At 39.2% G+C, this 20,302-nt stretch overlaps 1 non-coding gene across 1 annotated transcript; it reads left to right on the top strand.

Moving 5' to 3' along the window:
* The first annotated feature begins 9,731 nt into the window (after positions 1–9,731).
* Positions 9,732–9,838, top strand: LOC128284661 (small nucleolar RNA R71). Its single transcript, XR_008275083.1, has one exon. It is a non-coding gene; the product is annotated as a small nucleolar RNA R71 (small nucleolar RNA).
* Positions 9,839–20,302: the final 10,464 nt, after the last annotated feature.

Raw genomic sequence — 20,302 nt, 5'->3', positions numbered from 1 at the left:
AGGGATTTTATTAAAGTTGTTGTATCTCACCAATTATGGTCTACTTTAGTCCATTTAATCTTTTAATTGATGTCATCAATCAATGGGGTTTATTATTACCAAATTTGCATGCTTTAGATATCCATAGCATCTCATACACTAATAGATAAAGCAATAAATAAATGCAGTAGTTATAGCCCATAATCTATGGTGGTTCAACCCAAGCCAATGGGAGAACCAAAAGGAAACCTAAAGGTGTAAGCAGTTTCACAAGCTGTCGGTCCACATTAGTTGGCCCATCTTTCTTCTCGTCTAGTCTACAGTAACTTTTGCAAATTACAATATTCAGAAACTTGTTTTACATACGAGGGAGTAAGATGAGAAGAGAAATACAAGAGAATAGTAGTATGGCACGACACGCAGGCCATATTTATAAAATTACAACCTTTTATCAAATGGGGTCATTGGGCTATAACTATGCATTTCAAACACTGTGCATTTTAAAAAATAACATACATCATTCAACATTTTGCTAAATGAATTATAAAATATCTTTTCAATGTTTTATGGCCCATCAAGTTTCATACTCAGGAATCTCGCACGCTAAGTGCCAATACATGGTCGAAACCATCTCCATCTCATATGTCATATAAATGCTCATTCTTGAGCTATCACTGGATCTGCTCACACAAGCTAACAGTCAAGACGTAGCTACACACTTGATGTGAACAAATCGTGATAAGTTTTATAATTTATGAATGTCCATTCTTGAAAACTAACCATTATCACGACAAAGGCAAGCGCACCTTATCGAATAGTAGTATAGCTTATGGCAAGACCGGGATGTCGAACCCAAAGGAACTAAAAGTACTAGTATTAACTTTCTTTTTATTATCTAGCCTAAAAATAAAGGGGGTTTGTTTTATCTAAACTAATTACTAAACTAAGAATGCACAAGAAGTAAATTGGGGAAATAAATTTTTGGAAAACTGAAAGATTTGGACAATACCTAAGGGAAAAATCCACCTAGACTTCACTTGTTATTTAACTTTGAGTTAAACGAGTTATTCATTTGACTTGATCCGTAGAAATCCCTAATTTATATTATTATCTCTCTCGAGACTAACAATGTCTAACCCCAGGTTGATTAACTGAAATCTCTTTCTAATTAACTCCCTAGTGTTGCATTAACTTGATCTATAGATTCCCTTATTAGGTTTCACCCTAATCCGGCAAAATCTTATCACCCTATCTCTAGGAGTGCAATTAACTCTGCTCAATTATACTAGATCTACTATTAGATAGAGACTTTTGCTCATCCGAATAAGCACATCAATACTTGAATCAATATCCTGGAATATTAAAGCAAGAATTAAGAACACAGAATTAAGAACAAGTCAAATATTTATCATACAATTCAGAAAATAATAACAAGATCTGCCTTAGATTTTATTCCCCATAGGTATTTAGGGGGTTTAGTTTATATTTATGAAAAAAAAACATCTCAAAAGAATAATGATAACAAAACATAAAGAAAACCCAAGAACTCTTGAAGGGAATTGAAGGGAGATCTTCAGTCTTGAAGGTGAATCCAGCTTCTGAGATGGATCAATTGGCTTTCTTCGAGTAATTCCTTGCCTCCTACTCCGTGTGTGTTTTCTAAGTGTCTCCTTTGGTTTTTAAATAGACTTTTGATTGCCTTAAAGCCCTCAAGAGTGACCTTTTCCGAGTAGAACTAAACTTGGGCTAGACAGGGACACGCTGTGTGACACGCCCGTGTATGATTTCTTCAATCCGTGTTCAAGGCTGTTAAATCGACACGGTCGTGTGATCTACCCGTGTAAGTCGTGCTCGATTCTGATAAAAAGATACGACCGTGTGGTCTGCTCGTGTAAGGAAATCCAGGCCGTGTTGATTTCCTACGTTGGCCCATTTTCTCAGTTTTTGGCCCGTTTCTCGTTCCTTTTACTCTCCTGTGCTCTCCTAGGTATAAAACATGAAATTAAAGGATTAGGAGCATCAAATTCACCAAATCTAAGGAAAAAATCATCCATAAGTGTGCTAAGCATGGGATAAAAATATGTATAAATTACGGTTTGTAAAATTCCCCCACACTTAGGTGTTTGCTTATCCTCAAGCAAAATCCTCAACTCACAATCAAAATCAATTCTTCTCAACTTATAATTCCTATCAATAATGTCTCAAAATAATCCATAACTAATCATACATTGAGAGTTCAACTAGAAGAATATCAAAGTTTCAAACATTCCAAGTTGAGCATTTTATCACGAAAACCTAGGTGTCTCCCCTCATCTAAGTGATTGCCTTTGAAGTGATTACCTTTGATTCAAAATATCACAGAGTTTTAACATTCTCACTAAGGATTCACTCAAATCACTCAAAGTGTTTAATGATAACAAATTAAGCGCTCATTAGTCAATATGAAAACTTATTACCATAGGCTTGCATGAAAATCAAATCTCCACCACTATATGTTGAGGTGATACATGGCTTTGGTTAGGGGGTGTGGTTACAAGATAAAAAAGAAAGTTAGAATCGAGATTGAATTGAAAAATTACCTAACTAGAAAATACTAAAACTTGATAAGTTACATTCCTCATTAGAAGATTCTAGAATTTAGCTTTTCTTCATGGGATATGGAATTAACTACTTAAGCTCAAAAACAAAAAAGTTATTACTAATATGTATGCATGTTGTTGTTGTTGTTTTTTTTTAAGAACAAGTCAAATAACATAGAACTTTACTAATTATTACAACGAAAAATAAAACATAGCTAAGCAATTAATTCAAATCAAATCTCGAAAAAAATAGGGATCAAATTAGGGGATTTCAACAATAATGGGTTATGGGTTAATATTGAGGGTAAATCAATGAATGGCTTATTAGGCTCAAAGGGGTTCACTAAGGGTTAATTATGAGGGTAGGCTTTTATGGAGTAAGTGGGTTAAACCTAAGTGCCTTTATCATCTCGACATATCAAATCAATGGTATGGTCTTGACATGCATAATCAAGCAAGTTCTAGAATAACGATTTGATATTGATGCACTCAAAGCAACAATAAAAGTGAGCATGAAAGAAATAATATATGCTTTAAAGGTTCAAGATCTCACAAAAATTATGGCTTTTTGATGTTTAACCTGTGAGTTTCAACTCAAGATAATATCTAAACTTGAGGAAACAACCTAATTTTTTTTTTAATTTTCAAGAATCAACTTTTCATGCTTGATTCCTTAATTCCTTTAAAGTTTAAATAGTCAATGCATAAATGCCTATGTTGTAATTCAAGATATATCAATAAAAATCATAAATTAATCAAGATTCATTCTAATAGTGATATGAGTGATTCACGTGAGAATAAGACAAAATTCAGGGATTTTTCTGATAATGATATAAATAACCCCCCACACTTAAGATGTACATTGTCCTCTATGTACAAAGATAATATTATTGAACAATATAGATATAAGAGAGGGAGAGAAGTGAAACTTCCTGAATTTGTAAATGAATTCCTTGAATTGGAGTTATGGAGAATAATCGGCCAAGGCAATGATGAGAGTGGAAGAGGATACTCTGGTGGTGGTAGGGGTTCGTTAGTCCATAAGTCCTGTGCCAAAAGAATATTATATCTTGTAGTAGCTATGGTCGTGGTCGAGCAGGACATGGCAGTCATGGAGTACCTTTTCCAGTGGAGTTGCAATTTCTTAAGTAATAGTGAGCTTTGAAGCTCTTTATAACTGCGATAAAATCACTAACTCTTTAGGAAATATAAAGAAGCATAATTACTCGTAAAGAAATGATCGAAAATATAAATTGTTTAATATAAATTATAAACCCTAAGGATGTAGTAAGAATAAAATTAAAGAAAAATAAAATAAAAAAGTAAGTTTAAACCAAATAAAGATAAAAGTAAAAACATAGAAATAATAAAAGTCTTTAAACATCTTTATTGCTAGATGGTTCGCGAAGTGGGGGCTGCGATGAGATGTGAAGGTGCTGACAAATTTGATGTAGAGTTGCATCAATGTGATCAAAACACTGAAAACATTGCTGCTCGAATCGAGTGAGGCGTTCAAAAATGTCAGAAAATGAAGCCGTTGCATGAATTGGACGCTGGATGGGTGGTGGCTGAGGCGGTGGGTCCTCATGACGTGGAGGGACATCATCAGTAATGTCCTATGGGTCCTCCTCGTCGGCGGACTGGATCAGGCGGTACTGGGGAGGGTCAACTCCATGTTGTCGCTCGATCATCCTCATATGTAGCATACTCAAGATGCCTTGTGGGGACATCTGACCAATAAGGGTGAGGGAAGATATTTGCGCCGCCATGTTGAGGAGGCCGAAATACTGCACCAGGCGAGTCACATAAGGGCTGATGGATATGACTCCCTTCTTATGCCGCTCCGTCTGATGGCGAATGACGAGGGAACTGAAATAGGCAAGGTTGAAGACGTGTCCATTCGCCATACTCCATAAAAAGTAGGTGAAGTGAATGTTGATGACGCCGGTGCTCTCTCGCCACCATGTCGGGGTGTGGGCCAAGATAGTGTGTAAGTACCTCAGGGATGGGGCGAGGGCTGATGCCTTGGAGCGACTAGGGTCATAGGTGGCCGAAGTAGGAACGAGGTCCCTCCAGTAGTTAGAGGGAGAAAAGTGGATGTGACGATGGAGGGTGTCAAAATCATCATCATCCATGAACTCCTTCGTATAGATCCCCGAAGCGACGCAGAACTCAGGTACGCTCATCTGGCGATCTAAACAGAATTGGACTGTTTCAGGATCATCGAACTTTGTCATGACGACTTGAAGGTGAAAGGTCGAGCAGAGTTCGAGTGTGATCTTGAGGTACATCGGCTTGATGATCTCAAAAAAGAGGCCCCATGGGTCAGTCGTCAGAAGGGCTCGGATCGCGTCAGCCAATTGGATTTCTTCAATTGCTGCCCAATCAATGTAGCAGCCCACACTTAGGGGTCAGGCTCGTAGTATCTGAAAATGTTCCTCTTGTGGTCCTGTGGGAAACTGGAGGAATGGATGCCTGATTTTCGCGGTAGGACCGATGATGATGCTTTTCCTTTACTCTTATTCGAGGTGGGGATGGAGGTTTTCTTGCCACGTGGATTTGACATGGTATCTGCAATGGTAAGATGAAGTTATAGAAATACCCCCCAAAAATAGCATTGAAAGGTATGCAAGCATGTTAAAATTGAAGAAGAATACTTCATGGGCATCATAGGCAAAAGGGAAGATGTACAAAAAAGTAACTAAATCCTAATAGAAAGATATATCAAATCATTAGTAATAATAAGAACATGAGAATGGTGCTAAATGGAATACCTAGTGACTGAATGCATGTGGGATTGATAATATGTAATATGGTGTGGGTAAGCATGAAATCCATGGAAACAAGAGAAAAATGGATGAATGTAGCATAATGTATCGACTAAAGTAGAAAATAATAACAAGCATAAGCATGACTATAGTTAGAACTATGAATATTAATAAAAAATCAGCCAAATAAATAAAGAAATAGCATAAAATTAGAGAAAGAAATGAAGGTAATAGGGAGGAAAGAATAGAAAAATGCAATAGTTATTGGTGGAGGGAAGAGTTAGTCGTCCGAGGAGTGCTGTCGGCCGGCCACGGGCGTGGAGGTGAGGGCGTGTGAAGAGGTTGCTGATAAACGCCAAATTATACATATTTTTTCCCCAAATACTTAGCATATTTATGGATGTTTATTACTAGATTTGTGGATTTTGGTGCTCTTAACCCAGTTATTTCATGTTTTGTAATCAGGAGAGTACCAAGAGTCAAAAGGAGCCAAAAACGAGCCAAAAAGGGACAAAATAGACCAAATCGAGAAGATGACACGGCCTAAGCCTTGCCACATGAGTAGCTCACACGCCCGTGTCTTTCGAGGGTGTCGACCAAGGCTTTCACAATTTACACGGCCTGGCCATTGACCCACACGGTTGTGTGCAATTTAACGGATCAGTCACGGCCTGGCAATCACGTCACATGGTTGTGGCACACAGGCATGTCCCTTTTTTACGAAGTTGTATTTTACACGGAAAATGATACTTAGGGAGGAAGAAAGCCAATCCAAAAGCCTATATAAACACCCTAAGTATGACTTAATAGGGGGTCTCCTCCAGAACTTTTCTAGAAGTACAGAGCCGCACACCGAGAATCACTTGAAGGAAGCCAGACGATCCATCCCAAAATCCTGAGCTACTCCAAGACTGAATATCTCTCTCAAAATTCCTTCAGGGGTTTTAGAGTTTTCTTTATGTTTTGTTATTTTCATACTTTTGAGATGTACTCTTATTTTATTATGAACTAAACCCCTTATATACCTAAGGGGGTTGAAAACTATGATGGATCTTGTTATTATTATCTGAACTATATGATAAATACTTGATTTGTTCTTAATTATGTGTTCTTAATGCTTGAGTTAATATTCCGGGTATTAATTCATGATTTGATGTGCTTATGCAGAGGAGCAAAAGTCCCTGTCTAAGAGTAGATTTGGCATAATTAAGCAGAGTTGATTGAACGCCTAGAAACAGGGTTACGAGATTTTTTGAATTACGGTGAAACTTAATATGGGAGTCCATAGATTGGTTTACTGCTTCCCTAGGGTTTTTAATTAAGAAAGAGATTTCAATTAATTCAGTTGAGGGTTAGACGCTATTAGTCTCAAAAGAGATAATAATATAGGTTAGGGAGTTTCACGGATCAAGTCAAGTGAATAAATCGTCTGGTTCAGAGTTAGATAACAAGTGAAATCTAGGTGGATTCCTCCTTGGGTGTCGTCTTTATTAATTGCTTTTCTTCAAGTCTTTTTCCAAGTTTTCTCTTTGCTTTAGTTTAATTACTTAATTAGTTTAGTTAATTAGTTTAATAAACAACCTCTCTTTATTTCTAGGTTAAATAATAAAAAGATAGTTATTACTAGTACTTTTGGTTCCTTTGGGTACGATATCCCGGTCTTGCCATTACTATACTATTGTTCGATAAGTGCGCTTGCCTTTTCGTCGTGATAATAGTTAGTCTAGGTTTGATCTTCATTATAAATATTTATTACTTGTTACGAATCACGCGATCAGTTGCAGAGGCTAGGGTAGGGCTTTTGGGGAAGGCGATGATGAATAGTGAGGGGTTTATATAGATATTAGGGCACACGGCCGTGGGGCACGCCTGTGTGCCCTTATTTTAGCCTGTGTGTTTCATGATTTTCAAATTTGGACGCGTCAAAAATTCGGCCCACGCCAGTGTTATTTGGCCGTGTTGGTGCACACGGCCGTGTCCTGCTTTGTTCGCTTCTCTCAGGCCCGTGTATGGATGCACACGCCAGTGTTAATTTCACTATATCGAGCACGAGTGGTGGGCACGAGCGTGTCGCACGCCCGTGTTAATTTCTCAGTTTCAACCATGGCCTGTAGACATGGGCGTGTAGCACGCCCGTGTTGTTTTGACAGATTCACCCACGGCCATGTCGCACGGCCGTGGCAATTTATTGACTCCTTTGTTGGGGAAAAATTTTACCCTGTTTTACGGCCGTGTTGCCTTCTGTGGTATAGGCACGGCCTAAGGCACACCCGTGTGCCTGGCCATGTGGTTCTGGAAAACCTGTGTTCAGTGACTCAGATAGTGAATTAAATGTTAAAACTAAAATTTAAAGAAGTTAACATCGTTAGTGCTCGGGTTGCCTCCCGAGAAGCACTTATTTATAGTCTAAGCTCGACTTACCTCTCTGTTGCATAGTCATGGTGGTGCGAGGAGTTTACACTCCTCATCCCTGCTATCAATTTTATCAAGATAAGGTTTAAGACGAGTACTATTTACCTTGAGCGTACCGAATTTCGGAGAAATTACCTCTACTGTGCCGTATGGGAAAATGCTAAGTACTGTAAGAGGGATTTCTCCATTAGGTTCAGAGGTGGCAATCCGAGGGTCTGCTGCATCTAATAGTACTTTGTATCCAACCTTAAGTTGATTTAGTGAAATATTGAACTCGTTATGGCGTGGTTTTGGTTTATCGTGTGATCTCGATTTCTGTGTCCGCCATTTATCTAGTTCCTCGACCTTCATTCTTCATAGATGGGTCCTTTATCGTTACTCGAACATGGCTCAGGTGTGTTCTTTGAACATGTTTTCTGCAAAGAAGGTTTCACCTCATGATCAGTATTAGTAGTACGATTTATACAATCACCCTCGATATTTGATGTGTTACTTGAATTACGAGCTTGAAGAGTGATTATTTCCTCACCCACACGAAGTGTGAGTTCACCTGTACCAACATCAGTTATAGTTCTAACAGTTGCTAAAAAGGACCTTCCTAAAATTAAAGGCACGTCATTATCATTTTCTATGTCTAGAACAACAAAATCAACTGGGAATATGAATTTGTCAATTTTAACGAGTACATCTTCAATAATACCCCTAGGAAATTTGACTGTTTTGTTTGCTAACTGAATGCTCATGCTAGTTTGTTTGGGTTTCCCAAGACCTAGTTTTTTAAACATTTTATAAGGCATGATATTGATGCTAGCCCTTAAATCAGCCAAGCATTATTAATATCTAAGCTACCAATTAAACAAGGAATCGTAAAAATCCCTGGATCTTTTAATTTGTTAGCCTGCTTATTCTGTAGTATGGTTGAGCAAATTGCATTTAATTCCACATGCGACGCCTCATCAAACTTCCTCTTATTTGCTAAAAGCTCCTTTAAAAATTTTACTGCGTTTGGCATCTGCGAAAGAGCTTCGATAAACGGTAAGTTAATATGCAATTTCTTTAATAGTTTAAGAAATTTACCGAATTGTTCATCTGTACGGTCTTTCCTTGTCGCATTGGGGTATGACACCAGTGGTTTGTACTCTTTACTTATCGGTTGTTGCTCACTGTGGACTAGCTCACCTTTACCTTTACTTACCACCATTCCTTGCCTTGGTTCTGGTTCCGGTTCAACTAACCCTTCCTTGCCTTGAGTGGTAATCGCATTGAGTTGTTCCCTTAGATTAGATTCAACATTACTTGGCAAACTACCTTGTGATAGTTTATGAATTAGTTTGGCGAGTGGTCCTATCTGACTTTCGAGCCCTTGGATCGATGCTTGTTGATTCTTAAGTGTTGTTTCAGTGTTCTGAAAGTGAGTTTCTGACACCGAGATAAACTTTGTTAGCATCTCCTCAAGGTTCGACTTCTTTTCTTGTTGGTAAGGTGGTTGTTTAAAACCTGGAGGATGTTGTGGCCTTTGATTCCCTTAACCACCCCACGAGAAGTTAGGATGGTTCCTCTAACCTGCATTATATGTGTTACTATATGGGTTATTTTGAGGTCTAGAGTTATTGTTACCCATATATTGGACTTGTTCCTCCTAGATGCTAGGGTTGAAGGGTTGATATTCTGTGTATGCTCCTCCTCCATTTGAATCGTACCTCATCACTGGATGTACTTGAGTAGAACCACACAAACCATCAATCTTTTTATTTACGAGTTCTACCTGGTTAGGTAGCATAGTAATCGTATCGAGGTTGAAAACACCATTGCTTTTGTCGGTTTTGTTCTCATGACTTGCCACTAATAATTATTCAGTGACATCTCTTCAATAAATTCGTAAGCCACTTCAGGTGTTTTGTTATTGATAGTCCCACCAGTAGCTGCATCAATAAGTTGCCTTGTTGAGGGGTTCACACTGTTGTAAAATGTTTGAACCTGTAGCCGTAGTGGTAACCCATGGTGAGGGCACCTTCTCAATAGATCCTTGTATCTCTCCCATGCATCATAGAGTGTTTCTAGATTCATCTACACAAAAGAAGAGATATCATTCCTCAACTTAGCCGTTTTACCCGGCGAAAAATATTTAAGTAAAAATTTTTCGGTCATTTGTTCCCAAGTAGTGATTGACCCTCGCGGTAACGAGTTCAACCACTGTTTAGCTTTGTTCCTCAATGAAAAGGGAAACAACAGAAGGCGAATGACATCATCAAAAATGCCATTGATCTTAAAAGTGTTGCAAAACTCTAAGAAATTCGCCAAGTGATTGTTTGGATCCTTATCCTGCAAACCGTCAAACTGAACAAACTGTTGTATCATTTGAATTGAGGTTTCAGTTCAAAATTATTTGCAGCAATAGCAGGTCTAACTATACTTGACTCACTTCCTATTAAAGTAGGTTTAGCATAATCATAACAGTTCGCGGAGCAGGATTCTGATTTACTGGATTAGCAGCAATCGCAGGAGGTAGTGGATTTTCTTGATTTTTAGCCATCTCCTCGGTTATGGTGTGAATTTCATCCTCTTGCTCTTCCTCTGTGTATCTTAAGCTTCGCCTTATTTCTCTTCAGTTTCTGCGAGCTATGCGATCGATCTCACTATCAAAAAGTAATGGTCCTGACAGGTTTCTTCTAGTCATACACTATAAAAACCTGTCAGAAGTGAATAAACGAAAAATTAGAAAGGAAAATAAAAATTTAAATTGCAATAAAAGTAAAATGGCTAAAGTAATAAAAATTAAGTGTTCCTAATATCTTAGTTCCCCGGAAACGGTGCCAAAAACTTGATGTGAACAAATTGTGATAAGTTTTATAATTTATGAATGTCTGGACTTCACTTGTTATTTAACTCTAAATCAGACGATTTATTCATTTGACTTGATCCGTAGAAATCCCTAATTTATATTATTATCTCTCTTGAGACTAACAACGTCTAACCCCAGGTTGATTAACTAAAATCTCTTTCTAATTGACTCCCTATTGCTGCATTAACTCGATCTATGGGTTCCCTTATTAGGTTTCACCCTAATTCGGCAAAATCTTGTCGCCCTATCTCTAGGCGTGTAATCAACTTCACTCAATTATGCTAGATCTACTCTTAGACAGGGACTTTTGCTCCTCTGAATAAGTACATCAATACTTGAATCAATATCCTAGAATATTAAAGCAAGAATTAAGAACACATAATTAAGAACAAGTTAAATATTTATCATAAAATTCAGAAAATAATAACAAGATCCATCTTAGGTTTCATTCCCCTTAGGTATTTAGGGGGTTTAGTTCATATTTATAAAAGAAAACATCTCAAAAGAATAATGATAACAAAACATAAAGAAAACCCAAGAACTCTTGAAGGGAATTGAAGGGAGATCTTCAATCTTAAAGGTGAATTTGGCTTCTAAGATGGATCAATCGGCTTTCTTCGAGTAATTCCTTGCCTCCTACTCCGTGTGTGTTTTCTAAGTTCCTCTTCTGGTGTTTAAATAGACTTTTGAATGCCTTAAAGCCCTCAAGAGTGGCCTTCTTCGAGTAGAACTAAACTTGGGCTTGACAGGGACACGCCCGTGTGCGATTTCTTTCCGTGTTCAAGGCTGTTAAATAGACACCGCCGTGTGATCTACCCGTATAAGTCATGCTCGATTCTGCTAAAAAGACTCAACCGTGTAGTCTGCCCGTGTAAGGAAGCCCAGGCCGTGTTGATTTCCCATGTAGGCCCATTTTCTCTATTTTCGGCCCGTTTCTCATTCCTTTCACTCTTTTGTGCTCACCTAGGTATGAAACATGAAATTAAAGGATTAGGAGCATCGAATTCAGCAAATCTAAGGAAAAAATCATCCATAAATGTGCTAAGCATGGGATAAAAATATGTATAAATTATAGTTTATCAATTCTGCTGCTCATACAAGCTGATGAGTTTCCGCAACACATGCCGAAAAGCTCAGCCACCGGTAGAACGTACGGGACCAGCACCCAAAACACGATAATCCCTAATGACATGTCATTTGTATCCTATCTATTCCTAAGGTTCAACCGAGATTTCATACATCGCCAAATCTGCGTCGAATATTTTTGTAAAGTTGTATTCATTAAGAATGCGATAATAAAGTATTTAAAACAAAATTACTTTAATACTTATTAACTTACGAACTTACCTCGACCACAGAAACGACGAAATGTGAACGACTAGTCTAAAACTTTATCTTTCCCTTGATCTAGATTCGTATGAGGCTTTAACTTGATCTAAATAATCAAATTCAGTCTATTTAGTATTCATTCAATTCAATTCAGCCCAAAATACATATTTTTACAAATTTACACTTTTAGCCCTAATATTTTAACTTTTTTACAATTTAGTCCCTAGCTCATAAAATGCAAATTCATTCAATTTTATCCATACCCATCCCAGCCAAATTTCATCTATGTTCATAGCAGCCTATACATTTCATTATTTCACACAATTCACCTCATAATTTTCATATTTTAAAAATAAATCCTTATTTGACATCTTCAACCAAAATCTCTTTACAAAACTTGTTTATCTATCAACAATAACTCATAATGTAACACCCCTCACTCGTATCCGGCATTGGGATAGGGTTTGAGGCATTACCGAAACTTTTCATTTGAAACATACCAACTCAACTCAACAGGTGATAAACCTTAAATTATACATATTTTTACCCCATATTTAATGCATTTTATGGATGATTTTCCATTAGAATTGGTGAATTCGATGCTCCTAATGCTTTAATTTCATGTTTTATACTTAGATAGCATAAGAGAGTGAAAGGAACGAGAAACGGGCCAAAAAACAGAGAAAATGAGCCAAAGTGTGAAATCAACACGGCCTGGACCTCCTCACACGGGCAAACAACACGGTCGTGCCATTCTAACAGGCTCGAACACTGCCTAAAGTAATCGCACATGGGCGTGTCACACGGGCGTGTCCCTACTGAGCCCAAGTTAAGTCCAATTTGGAAAAGGCCACTTCTGAGGGTTTCTAGGCATTTCGAAGCCTATAAATACACACTAGAGGAGGAGAAAAAAGGAGACGAAGAAGATGAGTAAGGAATTACCCCAAGGAAGCCGATTGATCCATCTCAGAAGCTGGATTCATCATCAAGACTGAAGATCTCTCCTCAATTTTGGGTTTTCTTTATGTTTTGTATTCTTTATTCTTCTGAGATGTTTTCTTATTTAGTTATGAACTAAATCCCCTAAATACCTAAGGGGAATGAAACCTAAGACGAATCTTGTTATTATTTTCTGAATCGTATGATAAATATTTAACTTGTTCTTAATTATGTATTCTTAATTCTTGTTTTGATATCCCAGGATTGTAACACCCCGAACCCGAGACCATCGCCGGTGTCGGACACGAGGGGTTAACAAGCCAAGTTCACTTGTTTTGCCCATCCATTTGACATTTTCAGTCAGGCTGGAAAACTGCGTCACTGTCGCCTTAAAAATCATATCTCGAGTTTCAAAACTCGGAAACTGGTTTCGTAAATTTTCCCTAAATTTAGACTCATATATCCATCCATGGATTTATTTCTAGAATTTTTGGTTGGGCCAATTGGTACAGTTTATTAGTTAAAGTCACCCATGTTACAGGGATCGACTGCTCTGACCTTCGCGTGGTATAACTTGAATATCTCTCTGTAAAGAGCTTTAATGCTGGTGACGTTTGTTTCTAATGAAACTAGACTCAAAATGGAATCTTTACATATAAGGTATGTGTCCTAATTATTTTTGTATAATTTATAGTGAATTTTTTAAAGTTGCGACAGGGAACCCAGAAACCATTCTGGCCCTGTCTCACAATAGCTTTAATATCTCTTAACATGTAACTCCTATGACCATTTCGTTTCTTCCATATGAAAATAGACTCATCAAGGTTCATTTAAATAGCTTATTCACTATTTAATTCCATTCCTACGAATTTTGGTGATTTTTCACATTCACGTCACTGCAGCTGGCAGCATCTGTTTTTAAGGTAGGTCTTACCTATTTGGTAGTCTCCATGTACCAACTAGTCTTGCCATACATAGGTTCATATATGATCATTTTAACCATGCCAATGGCTGATCATATGACCAACATTCCCATTTCCAAGCCATAGCCACATCATGACACCAAATATATACATACAAACCACAATTATCCTAAGTTCATGTTTCCCTTTTCGAGCCATTTTCGCATGGCCGTACATACTTACATCACAACATATTTAACAAACAAGGGTAGTCCTATACATGCCATCTCAAGTTCAACCAAAATTTATACCAAAATGGAGGCTTGATAGTGTGGATGACTTGACTTCAACGATCCCAAATCCGATTGCTTGAGCGAAATCTAGAAAACGAGAGCCAAAGCAACGGGTAAGCATTTTTTTATGCTTAGTAAGTCTCAAGGAATATAATCAACTCTAATTACAGCAATACATTCACATAGCCAAATGCATCATTTCATTAATACACATTCTTACTTCACACTTCATCATTATATAATTTCACAAAATATCAATCAATTCAATAACTGAAATTCATTAGTCGATTGAGCGAATGTTGCTCAAACATGTCGACTTTCAATGCACATATAACGTACCTTATCCTTTGGGCTTTTCGAGTGTACTAATTGAATTCATTACAGCAACCAACACTCACCTCCAGCCCAAGATTCTTGAATATAACCGGATATAATCACGTGCACAAATGCCTTGGTCTTAGCCGGATAGAATGTCTCGCACGAATGCCTTGGTCTTAGCCGGATGTAGCCACTAGCACAATTGCCTTGGTCTTAACCGGATATAATTTCCAGCATAATTGTCTTGAGTTTAGCCGGATATCATTCAATTTCCATGAACACATACATCAATTATCATTGGACATACATAATTCATTTTCGTTACTAAGGCTCAAACGCAATTATAGTCACAAGCATATTCGCCTTCGGGACTTAGCCGGGTAGAATTCAAATACTCATGCATACATAATCAATAATCAATACACATCCATACTTTATTTCACACAATTCAAGTAGGGTCACTTCTTGAGGACTTACCTCGGATGTTGTCGAACGGCTTTTTGGCTATTCGATCACCTTTTCCTTCCCTTGTCCAATTGTGGCCCTCTTAGCTCTTGAGCTAATTCAAACAAATTCAATTTATTAAAACCTCATTGTGCTAGCTTATGGCGAATATGACAAGGAGTTTAAATGGTCATATGGCCACCCTTTAGCTTGAATACACAATGGTCATGCACATTTTATACTACATCAAGCAATTCAATACAATTTATTCGAGCATCAAGGAAATGCTAAGGCCTTCAATAGGCTACCCAAGGCGAATATTCATGTACATGTTGAGGTCAATTTTGCACTTAATACCTCACAAAAACAGCATGCAATTTACTAATTAATGCTTTGCACATTGTGGCCCAAAACTTATAATATAGCATCAAGCACTTATATGTGTGCTAGGCCGAATTGTGCTTGCAATTTCACAAGCATTCTTCCACATCTTCTTCTTTAAACCAATATATTCATCACTTAGTTCATAACCAAAACATAATGTGCAATCATATATATGCATATATGAGCATGGCCGAATTTCAAGGTGTCCATAGCCATCCAAAACACAAATTTTAACTAACATGCAAGAAGCATGAATCATGCTCAAGAATGCATCATGGCCGAATATGACAATCATGCTCCTTTTCAACTTCAATCATGATAAAACAAAAAAAAAAAAAGCTCAAAATCTTACTCATGAGTAGACAATCCATCATTGCATGCATCATCATCAAGCTTCACACTTAGCATGCAATGGCTTTATCACCATAACAACTTTGGCCAAATGCCATTTCCATGGCATAACAAAGATTTGAGCCATGGCTAACATGCACATCAAATTAGCAACCAAAACATGCATGAAACTCCCAACACAACCTCATACATACCTTACTCTTGATGCAAATCTAGCCAAATCACCTTCTAGATCTCTTCTAAACAAAGGAAATGAAGCAAAAATCCCTTCTTCCTCTTAGTATTTTTGGCCAAAAAGGGAGAGAGCAAGCATGAACAAATTTTTTTTTTTGTTTTTCTTTCTTCTTGGTTGCACGGCAATGGGGTATGCTACTCTCTCACACACATTTTTTTTTCATTCTTTTCTTACCCATGCCTATTTGTTTACTATTTCTCCCTAATGCCCAACAAAACATGTTTCATGACATGTTTAACCCATATCTCTTTGTCATGGCGGCCATCACTTGTAAAAGGGGAATTTGACATGCAAGTCCATTATTTTGCATGCATGCTTTAATTAGTCATCACCCTTTCCCTATCGTATTTTCAAAGTTCACTACTAAGTCCTTTCTAGTGGAATTCACCTTTATAACACTAAATCAATCATCAAAAAATGTCATACATGAATACACACATATTATAGGCATCGAAATAAATTTTAAATTATTGTTATGCCTCGGTTTTGTGGTCCCGAAACCACATTCCGGCTAGGGTCTATTTTGGGCTGTCACAACTCTCCCCCTCTTAAGGAATTTTCATCCCCGAAAATCTTACCGGTAAATAGGTTTGGATATCGTTCTTTCATAGAGTTCTCGGTCTCCCAAGTAGCTTCTTCTATCCCGTGCTTGAGCCATAACACTTTCACTAGCGGAACCCGCTTGTTTCGCAACTCTTTCACTTCTCGTGATAGGATACGAATCGGTTCTTCCTCATAACTCATATTAGCTTGAATTTCAATTTCTGATGGACTAATCACGTGCGATGGATCGGATCTATAGCATCGAAGCATCGAAGCGTGAAAGACATCGTGAACCTTTTGAGTTCGGGGCAAAATCAAGCGATATGCCTTGGACCAACTCGCTCGATATCTCATATGGTCCTATGAACCTCGGGCTCAACTTGCCCTTACGGCGAACACGAGTATCTTTTTCCAAGGCGATACCTTGAGAAACACTTTATCACCCACGATACTCGATATCCTTACGCTTCAGATCCGCGTCACGACTTCGACGATCGGAGGCTATCTTGAGACTTTCACGGATTACTTTCACTTTCGCTCGGCATCCCTAATCAAATCCACCCGAAAATCTTGCTTTCACCGAGCTCGGTCCAAAACAATGGCGTCACGGCATTTACGGCCGTACAAGGCCTCGTAGGGTGCCATCTTAATACTTGATTGAAATTTGTTGTTGTAAGCGAATTCAATCAACGGCAAATACCGTTCCCATGAACCACTAAACTCGAGGACACAACATCTTAACATATCCTCAAGTATCCGAATTATCCGCCGGATTGACCATCGGTTTGGGGGTGAAAGGCGGTCTTGAAATGCAACTTGGTACCCAAAGCTTCTTGCAACTTTTTCCAAAATCGCGAGGTAAATCTCGGATCTCTATCCAAACCACGATAGAAATAGGCACCCGTGTAATCTCACAATCGAGAAAGCGTACAATTCCGCTAATTTGTCCATTGAAAAATCCGTGCGACGGGGACAAAGTGGGCGACTTAGTCAATCGATCTACCACGACCCAAACCGCATCCTTCTTACTTGCGACAATGGCGGTCCGGATACAAAGTCCATTGTGACTCGATCCCATTTCCACTCGGGTATCGTGATTGGTGAAGTAATCTGAAGGCACCGATGTTCCGCTTTCACTTGTTGACATATTAGACATCTCAAACAAAGTCGGAGATGTCTCGCTTCATACCATGCCACCAAAACCGACGTTTCAATTCATTGTACATCTTCGTACTCCCGGGTGGATTGCCATTCGGCTACAATGGGCTTCATTGAGAATTATCGAAATGAGTTCGAATTCTTTGGGACACAGACGACCTTTGAACCTCAAACAATCGTCATCGTCGATTTGAAACTCCGAGTCCTTGTTGAACACACGCAGCCGTTTTGCAACCAACTCGTCATCGACTTTACGAGCTTCTCGAATTTGGTGTGTCAATAATGGTTTGGCTTTCAATTCACCACTAACACCTTGTCGGATCGGACAGACAAGTGCACATTCATCGCTCGTAAAGTGAATAACGATTTACGACTCAAGGCATCCGCAACCACATTCGCCTTTCCGGGTGATAGTCAATGATCACTCATAATCTTTTAATGACTCAAGCCAACGTCTTTGTCATGATTTAAGTCTCTTTGGGTCATCAAATATTTGAGACTTTTGTGATCCGAGTATACATGGCACCTTTCACCAAATAAGTAATGTCGCCAAATCTTTAAAGCGAATACGATGGCGGCCAATTCGAGATCATGAGTCGGATAATTTTCTCATGTGGCTTTAATTGCCTCGGCGCATAGGCCACAACTCGACCTTCTTGCATTAATCATAACCTAACCCAAATAGAGAGGCGTCGCTATAGATGACAAACTCCTTGGGACTCGGGTTGCACTAGAATTGGGGCTTCATCAAATAAGTTTTCGATTGATCGAAACTTTTTGGCATTTCTCAAATCCATTCGAACTTAACATCCTTTTGGAGTAACCGTCATCGGCGTGGCTATCGTTGAGAAGCCTTTACAAATCGTCGGTAATAACCAAGCAAGCCCCAAAAGCTCGAACCTCGGTAATATTTCTCGGAGGCTTCCAATTAAGTATGGCTGAAATTTTATTGGTCGACTCGAATACCGTCTGAGATACCACATGACCCAAGAAGCTAACCTCTCTTAACCGAACTCACACTTGCTGAACTTAGCATATAATTGCTTATCCCGTAAAATTTGCAAAGCACTAACCGCAGTGTTCAAACATGTTCGGTCTCATTTATTGAATAGACCAAGATGTCATCAATGAACACGACTACGAATCGATCCAAATATGGTCTAAAGATCCGATTCATTAAATCCATAAATCTTGCGGGGCCATTAGTGAGCCCAAGCGGCATCACTAGGAACTCATAGTGACCATATCTCGTTCGAAGGCGGTCTTGGAGTGCGTCGAATCTCGGATTCGCAATTGATAATAGCCCGATCTCAAATCTATTTTCGAGAACACCGAGGCTCCCTTGATTGATCGAACAAGTCATCAATACGTGGCAGCGGATATTTATTCTTTATCGTCACTTTATTAAGGCGGCGATAGTCGATCTACGATCGCATGGTTCCATCCTTCTTCTTCACGAACAACAACGGCGCACCCCAAGGCGAAAAACTCGGGCGAGCAAAACCTCTATCCACCAATTCTTGCAACCGAGCTTTCAACTCCTTTAATTCCGTTGGTGCCATACGATACGGAGCTATCGAAATTGGAGTGGTACCGGTACCAATTCGATGCCAAATTCTATTTCCGAACGGTGGTAAACCCGGCAATTCTTGAGGAAAACATCCGGGTATTCACAAACCACGACGCAGATTCGGGTTTCTTTTCGATTCCTTGTCATCGAAGCACGTCGCAAGGTACGCCGCACCTTTTCTTACATATTTACGGGCCAACATCGGCGATATTACGGTGGCAACCCTTTAAGTCCGTAGACTCAACCCGAATTATTTCATTATTCGCGCACCTCAAATCGATAGTCTTGCTCTTGCAATTTACAACCGCATCGTGCATGGTCAACCAATCCAAACCAAGAATAACGTCGAACTCATCGAGCGGCAAAAGCATCAAGTCCGCGGAAAACAAGAACCTCGGAACACTAGGGGACTTTTCTTGCACACTTTGTTGACAAGCACGTAATGACCCAAGGGTTTGACACCGAATTACAAACTCGATGAGACTCAATGGGAAAAGTCTTCTTGGATGCTAAGGTTTCACATATATATGAATGAGTAGAACCGGGGTCAATCAAAGCAATCACATTTGTATTGAAAAGAGTGAAAGTACCGGTAATAACATCCGGAGAGGCATCCTCGGCGTGCGGCGTATGGCATAAGTCCTAGCAGAGCACGAGCCTCGGATCGATGGTAGCATCTCTAGATCCTCTCGACCGCCACCGACATTGCCCATATTTCTAGGTGGCCTACCTCGGCGATGGTAGCACCGGGTTTGCACTCGACTTACATTACATTCATGCATCCTCGGGCAATCCTTCATAAAGTGGTCGGCCGATCCACACTTATAGCAGGAGGCGATCACGAAACCAACAGCTCCCGAATGCCATTTGCCACAATGTGGACACTCCGCCCTCTCTCGCGATCATTTCCACCATCTGGCGATCGAAGTGACTCGTGTGGTCACGAGGGTCGATCGCGTCCTCGTCTAGAAAAGCCCAAACGCCTCTAGACCGGCTCGCATCATCTCGAAATCTCTTGATGCTTGTTGAAGAGACTTTCCGAGGACCTCTTTCGAATTCTCCGGTTCCCACATCAGCTTTTTGTTTCTCCTTTCTAAGCTCTTGACTTTACAAGCTCGCTCAACAAGTACTACGAACTCTCGTATCTCGAGAATGCCAACAAACATCCTTATATCATCATTCAGCCCATCCTCAAGCGTTTACACATAATAGCCGGACGAAATGCATTCTCGTGCGTCTGGCTAAGCCTCACAAAC

This window comes from Gossypium arboreum, chromosome 11 (genome assembly GCF_025698485.1).
Source record: "Gossypium arboreum isolate Shixiya-1 chromosome 11, ASM2569848v2, whole genome shotgun sequence".
NCBI classification, from domain to species: domain Eukaryota; kingdom Viridiplantae; phylum Streptophyta; class Magnoliopsida; order Malvales; family Malvaceae; genus Gossypium; species Gossypium arboreum.
The sequence above is the reverse complement of the archived record's forward strand: the minus strand, read 5'-3'. Positions and strand labels throughout refer to the sequence as shown.